We start from the raw sequence: 10,575 nt of genomic DNA, 5'->3' as shown, positions 1-10,575 counted from the left end.
CGAGAGTCCGTGCGCAGAGCTCTCCTCCTCGTAGTACACGTCTCATCTGAGCATCACAACAAACTGGTGAGGTATGCAGAGCAAATATGAATATCCGCATTACATAGATCAGGCGACTGAGGCTCAGACAGGTTGCCCGCGTTGCCACATGGAGCATGGCTGGCTGTCAGGTTGCAGAGCTTGCCCTTGACTGTGACTTCGAACCCACTCCCTTCGCTGCAGCACACAGCTTTACGCTGCTTGCTGAGAGCTTGGAAGAGTAACAGTGAAGGCCAAGTGCTCTGGAGTCCTACCGCTCTCTAGCGTCAGGCACACTACTTCTCTTTGCCGCCTTTCCCCCCCTCTTTTTTATTATTATTATTATTTTTTAAAGATTTTATTTCTTTTTTGACACAGAGAGAGATAGTGAGAGAGGGAACACAAGCAGGGGGAGTGGGAGAGGGAGAAGCAGGCTTCCCGCCGAGCAGGGAGCCTGATGCGGGGCTCAATCCCAGGACCCTGGGACCATGACCTGAGCCAAAGGCAGACGCTTAACGACTGAGCCACCCAGGCGCCCCCCCTCTTTTAAATGGGAAGAAAAACAGCTCAGTTTTCAGTCTTCGGGGGATGATACCTTTTCCTCTTGTCTCCAAGAGTCCCTGCAGGAAGAACAGAGCTAAGGAAGCTGGAAGAACTAATTCTGCCCTAGAGAGGTGACCTCTGCCGTTCTGGGGGCAGGGGCAGGGACAGGCGGAAACTGCCAGAGGGATCAGGACGTAAGAGAGAATTGTAAAATATTCTTGTTAAAAACAATCTCAACAGGGGATGGGTGACCTGTCCATACTGCTCCGGACTCACTGGTGAAGAATTGCATGCCATTCATATCAATGACCAGGCTTAGGGCTTACGCATTAGCAGTCTGTTTCAATGATATTTTAAGAGACAAAAAATGCATGGTATACATTTTAATAATTAGAATTGGCTCTGATTAGCAGCCCATGTATCAAAGAAGGTCCTTATAATACGGACACACATATGCAGTTGGAGAATTTTATCTGGCTGGAAGGAAATGCATTTTGTAGCAAAAGGGAAAAAAAGAATTGAAAAACATTGAAAAAATTCTCAAGAGAATTTTTTAAAGTATAGAGAATTTGTCAGTGGACAAAATTCATCCTATCCACAGCTACAAAACAAGGTCAGTAGGGGTTGGTCTTGGGAATGTGGGCAAGGACTTAATTCTACAACAGCACTGAAATGGGATCTTCTCTCTATCTCAATGTTCTGGATCCCATGACAATCCCTGCTCCCCATTTGCTCTTTTCCTTAAATCTCTCTGAGGCTCCTCTTTGGCATCTTCAGGAACTCTTCTTTCCCTACCATCTCCTAAATGTTAGTGTTCCCCAGGGATTTCTCATTGGCCTACAGCTTTCACACACTACACCCTCTTCCTAAGTGCATCGTTTCCCATAATACCAATGACCACTGATGACCCAGATGATTGCTCCAGAATCCCTGTCTTCTGCCAAGACCTCTCCTGGGAGCTCCAGACTCATCACCCACCTGTCTTCTGGACATTGGTACCCAGAAGTCCCACAGGTACCAGCCCTTCCCAAATGGGTTCCTCCACCTGTTTTCTCTGCATCATTTAGTGAAGCCATCCTTAACCTAGCCAGTCAAGGTTAAGAACTTGGAAGTCATTTTTTTTTTTAATTGAGATATAATTTGCATAACCACCCTTTTCCAGTGTTTAATTCAGTACTTTTTAGCAAATTCACAGTTGTGCAACTGGCCCCACAATCTAGTTTTAGAACATTTCATCAACCCCCAAAAGATCCCTCCCCATTCCCTGCTCCTCCCACCCTTGAAAACAATGAGTCTGCTTTCTGTCTCTTTGGATTTTGCCTATTCTGGGTTTTTCATATAAATGGGATCTTACAGTGTGCGGTCTTTTGTGACTGGCTTCTCTCACTTAGCCTAATGTTTGCAAGGTTCAGCCATGTTGTAGCTTGGATCAGAATTTCATTCTGTTTTATGGACCAACAGTATTCCATTGTATGTATATACCACAGTTTATTTATCCATTCATCAGTTGAGGGACATTTGGGTTGTTTCCAAATTTTGGCCATTATGAACAATGCCACTGTGAACATCCATCTACAAATTTTTGTGTGGACATATATTTTCGGTTCTCTTGGGTGCAAACCTAGAAGTGGAATTTCTGGATCATACGGTAATCTATGTTTAGGTTTTTGAGAAACTGCCAAACCATTTTCCAAAGTGAATGTGTTGTGGTATGCCCACCAGCCTTGTATAAGGGTCAAGTTTCTTTGGGAGTCAATCTCGATTCTTCCCTCTCCCCGAGTTCACATGCAACTAATCAATCACCCAAGTCTTGCCAGTTGAACAAACTCAACATCTCTCAAAACTGTATCTTCCGCTCCAGTCCTCCTACTATTGCTTTGGTCTGTCCTACATCATCTCTCAACCCTAGCTGCATCGCAGAGTCACCTGGACAGATTTCTTTCTTTTTTTTTTTAAGATTTTATTTCCTTGACAGAGAGAGAGAGAAAGCATAAGCAGGGGGGCAAGCAGGCAGAGGGAGAGGGAGAAGCAGGCTCCCTGCTCAGTAGGGAGCCCAACTAGGGTGGATCCCAGGACCCTGGGATCATAACCTGAGCCGAAGGCAGACGCTTAACCAGCTGAGCCACCCAGGCGCCCCACCTGGACAGATTTCTAATATCCTGATGCCCGAGTTACACCCGAGGCTGGTTAATTCGGAATCTCAGGGGTTGGGAATCCAGGCATCAAGCTCTCCGGGTGATTCCAATACGTAGCCAAATAGGAGGAACGCTGCTTTCGTGGTTCCCTATTGCTCATAGGATAGAGTTCTGGCTCCTTAGCATCCAGATTCTTCACCATCTGACCCCTGTCCACCTCTTCATCTGCATCTCTTACACCATCTGACCCCTGTCCACCTCTTCATCTGCATCTCTTTACCCCTCCCGGCCTCACACGGAAAACCCCGGCCGGTTGACATTGCCAATGTCATGACTCTGACTGGGTCCTAGAGTGGCTTTAGATCCCCGGCCTAGGACTTCCTCTTATGCCCAGGATCGTAGAGACTACACCAAGGGCATTATTTGGACCCAGTAGGGGACCACCTCCACGGGTTTCTTTCCTTTCAGGCCTTTAAGAGTTTATTCCCATTATTTCACCTCTATTTGCAAAGGAGACCAAAACCCATTCTTCTTTGCAGCTTGGCCTTTTAAAATCCTCCCTTCTGGCTTTAATTTTTGGCTTGTTCTTTCCTGTGTCCAAACTGAAAGCCCAAAGTGAGAGAAACCCACGCTGCAGAGTGACTCGCTGGGGTTTGGTGCCAAAAACCTTACAACGCCCACTTTCCAATCAAGGGTGACTAAATTATGAACTAGCACCGCCCCCACCCCCTCCTTTTTAGTTCCTCACTCGCCTGCTATCACCTATTTTATAATTAGTAGTTGATTAGCATGAAAAAGATCTTCCTTTCTGAATGAGGCCTCACAATTGGGTTTTTCAACTTCTGACCCAAATTGCCGGACAATTTAGGGTTGTTGTTTGCTTGCCTGCTTGCTGGCTTTTTCTTTTCACTTGCCAAATCCTTGAAGCACATTTGGAACAAAGCAGCTTGAAAGCAGTTAGCTTGTTTCTGCACACAAACAGAAGAGCACCTAAGTTCGTCTTTCCACCAACGGTAGAAAAACTCCTTTTTCCTTTTGTAGGAAAAGATAGAGATCAACAGCCATGGAGACCAAAGTTGAAGCTTCACTTGAGGGGAACTGGATTCCGTTTTCCATGTGACACTGAGTTTGTCTTCCCAGGGCAGGACTCTACCAAATCAGGGCTCTCTCCTTTCCCGGGAGAGTGTGGATTCTACGCAGTGGGTTTTTAGGGTGCACCCGATGGATGGCTTTGAAACGTTTTCCCACCGGTTTATTACCGGCCAAGACAGAGGTAGCACTGACGCTCTGTCCCTGAGAAGGCTCCTCTCACAAAGCGTCCCACTTCCTTTGCAAAGTTTACTTATTTTGCTCATCAGCAAGAACGTGAAAATGTCTTTTTCACTTCTTTGTGATCATCTCCCCAGCTCAGCAACTTCGTGCGCCCCTGTCACTTTGATTTATTCAAATGATGAGAAATGTCAACCTATTGAGATCTGGAGGGGACCGTGGGTAGCGTCACCCAGTGCCCTGAAAAGCCAACGGATTTCAACTCTCTGAACGGATGTCAGAGAGGGGCAAAGCTGAGCCCGTGGGACCTCTTCTTGCCATGCTTCTCAGTGGAGTGCTTCAGGATGACTTGAACACACTTATTGAGGAAGCCACATGGCACCATCTTGGCCAAAAGGAAAAGAGTCACTGAGAAAACGAAGCAGAACCTGTTGGTCCCAACCACCGTCTGATCTTACTGGATGGGCAACAGCCCCAGGGGAGTGACTGGTGGAGGACTTCATGGGAGGCCCCATTAATTAGCCTGTGAGGATGGCCTCTCACGGTGCTTGGCCCCAAGGTAGGAAGCCCTCACTGCTCGTTAGTTATTGCTATGATTAATCAAAGTTCATTTCCATAGGGCACCACTAATGGCTGACCTGGCCTCAGACACACTGTGACCATTCCCGAAGTCCTCTCCTGCTGGTGGCCGGCCCGGGGCTCTGGTGTAGTCAAAACCATTACAAAAACCCTCAGGGAAACGTCTCAGTTCTCCCAGTGGGCTGGAATTCAGGGAACTCTAATGGGTCTTGAAGTAACTGGATCCGGGTCTGAGGCCCAGAAAGGCAAAAATTCTCTTTTGCTGGATGGGATTCAGTGCGAATTTCACAGGAAGACCAGACCTGTAGTACCTTGCTTGCTTCCTGAGGAAGCAAGCTGGTGGTCACCCCTCAAGGTGTCTGCCAACAGGGAGTAACATATTAGCTCAGCGTGAAGGAAGTCGGTCATGAGGCGCTATATATAACAGCTCCGACCTTGTTCTTAGCCGAGGTCAGGTTGGCTTCCTCTAGAGCCTTTGCCAAGTGGCCTTTGTTGTGAAACAGCACACTGAGCTCTCTCTTAACTTCTTTAGAGGGAGGACAAAAGGATGGATTCGCCGGGCTGGCTGCAGTGAACGTTAAGTGAGCGTCCTCCGTGCTGAGGGCTGGACGGGTCCCAGCCAAAGTCCACCCGAAATTCACAGTCTAGGTGGGGACGCAGACGGTGACAGGTTGCACCCAGCTCCTACTGGCTCAGGAGAGTTCGTAAGTGTTCAGGACTATTGGAAACCGACTGTGAAACACACCGGTATTACAAATTAACTTATATAAACTTACCATTAGATAAAATAGAATTAAAACAAAGGTAACAAGTACTCAAAGTTATCACTTCCTAACCCTTTTTTTCCTGCCTTTTATTATTCTTTGTGCTCTTGAGGTAATCTATGGCTCTTGGATCTCTCTGGTGCAAATAATATATACAGTGTAGAATATAATAATATGATACCCCATATTTCTGTGCTGCTGACTTTGTGTTGAGGGACCTCACACTGGTAGCCTGAGATGGGCCACGGCAGGAGTACTTATATCATGGAAATCAGCGATCATTAGAACGGAGGATTTTTTTTTCCTTCCAGAAAACCAGTTATTAAACATTCACCTGCGCCGCGCCAGAGACAGACCAGCACATGGGTGATTACGGTAAATCCAATGGGCCCCACAGCTATGGGATTTCAGCGTAGGAGGGGGGGAGCGTGAGGAAGTGTGACAGAAGGCTTCAGAGAGAAACCAGTGCTGAAGCAAGCCCCAGAAGGATAATTAGGAGCGAAGGCCCAGAAGCCAGACGGGGCAGAACTGTTGGAAGTGTTAAGAGGTGTTCCCTGCCCTTGGGGCCTTCTCTGTGCGGTGAGAGAGACCAATGAAGAAATAGGTGGAAGGAAATTCAGGGTCAAGGACCCTGCTGGGGACTGCGCGGGGCGGGGGGTGGGGGATGGGTGTGTGCTCTGTTAGTGGGTGGGGGAAGGAAGGCTTCCTGGAGGAGGTGATGTGATACTTTTTTTTAAAAATGATTTCTTTAATTCTTGCTGAACTATTTTGTAAAGCTTACTTTTTTTTTTTTTTTTTTTTTGTAATCGCTACACCCAGCGTGGGGCTCCTCACAACCCTGGGGCAGGAGTTGCGTGTCTGGGGCGCCTGGCTGGCTCGTGCGGCAGAGCATGTGACTCTTACTCCCGGAGTTGTAAGTTCGAGGTCCAAGTCGGGTGTGGAGATGACTGAAAAATAAAATCTTAAAAAAAAAAAAAAAAAAAAAGAGTTGCATGCTCTTCTAATTGAGCCAGCCATGTACCTCCAGGATATGATATCTTAAGCTGAGATCGAAAGATTATTAGGAGTGGCCATCTCTCTTGGAAACAGGTAGAAAAATCATGTCTTCTTACATATTAAAATGTTACCCAACATATTCTTCATAAAAGAGTAATAATTATTCTCCCACATGATGTAGGGCTTTGCTTTATATGAGCCCTGACTAAGGGCTTCCAAATTCTGCCTGAATATGGGTGTGGTGGTGGGGGGAGGGGGAGAAATTGGGGGCATTTGTTGAATTCTGACCTAAATAGGACCAAATCCCTTGTTTGGGGGAGTGATTAGTAAATCCTATACTCAAAGGTCTGGTGTTTGCTAAGCCCTTGGATTTCATGGACAATGCATAAACCACACCATTCTCTTCTCAATACTATACATTCCTATAAACACCACGGCCTGACTTCTCCAAGAAAACCTGGCCCCGGGATAAGGATGGAGTACATTCTGGCATACGTACCAGGATCAGGCCCTTTGAATTGTGAACGGGTCCCTACCTACAGAGAATCTAAGAAATGGTGTTGTCTCACTTTGGTAATAACACTTGGGGAAAATACCTACTCTCTGCATTTTGGGGCCTTAAAAAAAAAAAAAACAAAAAAACTAAAGGTCAGATTAGCAACCTAAAAATGAAACTAGAATGGAGGCGAGGCAAAGAGTGGTGTAACATTTGAGTCCCTGCTGAGAGGAGGCCGATGGAGTTATCCAAGCACCCGGATGTGAAATGCTCGCCCTCCGTGTTACCAACAGGATTAATCCCTGTGCAAATAAACTCTTGGAAAGAAACCTGGGCTCAGCTTTGGCAGAGACTGAGTTTTCATTTATTCCTTTGCGTTCTACTCAAGGTTCTCGTTTGCAGGGAAGAGAAACCCATCAAGCTAGTTCGGATAAAGGATGGGCTGGGGAATTGAATTAATTCAGAAATCTTTACTGAGCATCCACTGTGCGGCAGGTTCTGCGCTAGGAGGCCCTGATAAGCAGTGACTAAGATGGGCACAGCCCCTGCCCTCAGAGAGTGTACTGTCTAGCAGAAAAAACAAGCACCAAACTCACAATTACACACTTTATCAAGGAACCGTAAGCGCGATGTGCCCTCTGAGGGAAAGGAACCAGAGACTGTGAGATCCCATAGGATCCCAACCTAGTGGGACTGGAGGAAGGGTCAAAGAAAGCTCCCCTAAAGAAGTGACATTTATCACTTCATAATGTATATACATGTTGAATCATTATGATGTACACCTAAAACTAACATAATATTGCATGGCGACTGCACTCCAATTAAAAAAAAAGTGATATTTGAAAACACTTAGGAATTTGCTTTTAGCTGGGATAAAGGTGGCACATCTGGTCCAAAATCAGCATGAAAACTGAAAAAATTAAAACTCAGAAACAATGTAGAAAAACAATCTTCCAAATCTATTTTATTTATTTTATTTTTTGTAAGATTTTATTTGTTTATTTAACAGGGAGAGAGAGGGAGAGTGAGCGCACGAGCAGAGGGGAGGGGCAGAGGGAGAGGGAGAAGCAGGCTCCCACCAGAGCAGGGAGGCCGATGTGGGCTGGAGCCCGATGTGGGGCTCGATCCCAGGACCCCGGGATCATGACCTGAGCCGAAGGTAGACACTTAACCAACTGAGCCACCCAGGCGCCCCCACCCCACTTTTTAAAGATTTTATTTAGGGACACCTGGGCAGAGGCAGAAGCAGCCCCCCACGCCCTTGATCAAGGAACTGGATGCGCAACTCCAACCCAGGACCCCGGGATCATGACCTGAGCAGAAGGCAGACGCGTCTCCGAATGAGCCACCCAGGTGTCCCTAAATAAAATCTTTTAAAAGTGGGGTGAGGGGCACTTCGGTGGCTCAGTTGGTTAAGTGTCTGCCTTCGGCTCAGGTCATGATCCCGGGGTCCTGGGATCGAGCCCCACATCGGGCTCCCTGCTCTGCTGGGAGCCTGCTTCTCCCTCTCCCTCTGCCCTTTCCCCCTGCTCGTGCGCTCACTCTCTCTCTCTTTCGCTCTCTCTCTCTCTGACAAATAAATAAATAAATAAAAACAAATAAATAAAAAATAAATAAATAAATAAAATCTAAGATTTTATTTATCCAAATCTATTTTATACTTGCAGGATCCTCCAATCAGAATGCTCAGTTATGTTCCCAGATCTTCCATTCACCCAGGGCATTATTGTTTGGCTACTCCTGACAAAATGCCGTCTACTATGGCATCTCAAATGTGTGCATCTACAGCGCTGTACCCATCCGGCAGCCCAGAAAGGAATTTTCATTGGTGAATTGTTGGTCTCAGTCATGGCAATGATAGGACTCAAAGGCTGTGGGAGTGCTGACGGTTTAAACAGGACATTATTGGATTTTAAAATTTTAACTCTCTGGCTTCACCGACAACTGTCTTAGTCTGTTCAGGTTGCTTTAACAGAATACCCTACACTGCAGAGCAGAAATGTATTTCTCATGGTTCTGGAGACTGGGAAGTCCAAAATCAAGGCACCAGCAGATTCAGCGTCTGGTGAGAGCCCTTGTCCTGGTTTATAGATGGCCTTGTGTTGCCGGGTCCTCGCATGGTGGAAGGGGCAAGGGAGCTCTCTGGGGTCCCTTTCAGAAGGGCACTGACCCCATCCATGAGGACTCCACCTCGTGACCTCATCATCTCTCAAAGGCTTCATTTCGTAAGACCATCATCTTTGGGAGTGTGGTTTCAACATATAAATTTGGGGGTGGGGGGACACACTCAGTCTATTTCAACAGTGATTTATTTTCCCAGTGCTGTAAAGTTAGTAACACTGCTGACTTGAGTTTCATACTTCACATAGCGGGTATCATGTGCTTTTGAGAGTGCTGCTGGGTTTCCATAGTTACTTCCCATCTGAGAAGTTGGAGAGGAGGCATTTGCACTGACGCCTACCCAGGATGGCCTCATCAAACTTGCCTCTGACTAAGAACGAGTAAGAGCAACCACCTAAAGGTGCCTGAATACATCAGCAAACACTGAGTCACTGGACAGGATCCTATTTGTACCATTCTTACCAGCATCTCTCTGTCACCCCCCCCCAAGATAACTGTTGGGTAGAGAAGAGGGCCTCTTCTCTTCCCCCAGCTAGTTCTCTCTTCTAGGCATATGGCTCTTGTGGTGTAGACAACAGAGTTGTCTAGCCTAGGAAAGCCAACTGACCCAAGGTTTGTGCAAACCTCAGCACTTTCCATTTTGCAGAAACTTTTTTCAGTTACATTTGCATAAAAGAGCCTTTCCTCTTTACATTTCACTTTGAATTCTACCTTTGGCTGAACCCAAATATCAGAGTGAAACTCAGTCAAAACCACAGTGTAGACCCCAAAGAAGTAAGGGTTTACTTGAAACCTGAAGATTTTCTCAAAAGTTGTTGGGAGGGTATAGACAGAAAGGACCAGCCTTACTCAGATTTACAATAAGGACTGCAATCTCAAACCATGGGTTCTAAGGCCTTGGCTACCACTAGAGGTAGGTGGTGAAATAATAATGATGATACCACCAATAACAACCACAATCACGACGACTAGTAGCACCACTGTGCATAGGGCTTTTACAGGATGCCAGGAGGTGTCATGCTAAGCGTTTTTTTTTACTCTCATTGGCTCATGCAAACAACCATCTGGGGTAGTTATGATTATGACCCCACCTTACAGATGAGGAAACGAGGCTTACAGAAGTCAACACAAATGGCTTGCGTTCTCACAGCCTCAGTGTCAGAGCTGGGATTTGAACACACGTTTACCTTGACCGTGACTGTGTTCTAACCCAGGCCAGGTAGGGTGGGAAATATTTGAACTCATCCTCAGCTCATTTCCAAAGCAAAGGAGCAGAGTGTCATTATGTCTGGATTCCTATAAAATAATGACAAATATCACACCTCTTATATATACAATTATATATACATATATGCTCTCTAAAGTTTGGGATGCTGGCACTCTTGATAATTCTTGGTCTGACTAGACATGAAGTTGACCCTTAGGCAAGTGCTTCTTACTGTGTTAATAAAAATGTGTTTTCTTGGGACGCCTGGGTGGCTCAGTTGGTGGCTCAGGTCACGATCTCAGGGTCCTGGGATCGAGTCCCGCATTGGGCTCCTTGCTCAGCAGGAAGCCTTGTTTCTCCTTCTACCTGCTGCTCCCTCTGCTTGTGCTCTCTCTCTCTGACAAATAAATGAAATCTTTTAAAAAATGTGTTTTCTTGCCTGTCTTG

This window comes from Phoca vitulina, unplaced genomic scaffold, assembly GCF_004348235.1.
Source record: "Phoca vitulina isolate PV1807 unplaced genomic scaffold, GSC_HSeal_1.0 scaffold39, whole genome shotgun sequence".
In the NCBI taxonomy this organism is placed as follows: Eukaryota; Metazoa; Chordata; class Mammalia; order Carnivora; family Phocidae; genus Phoca; species Phoca vitulina.
This window is presented reverse-complemented; position numbering follows the sequence as displayed.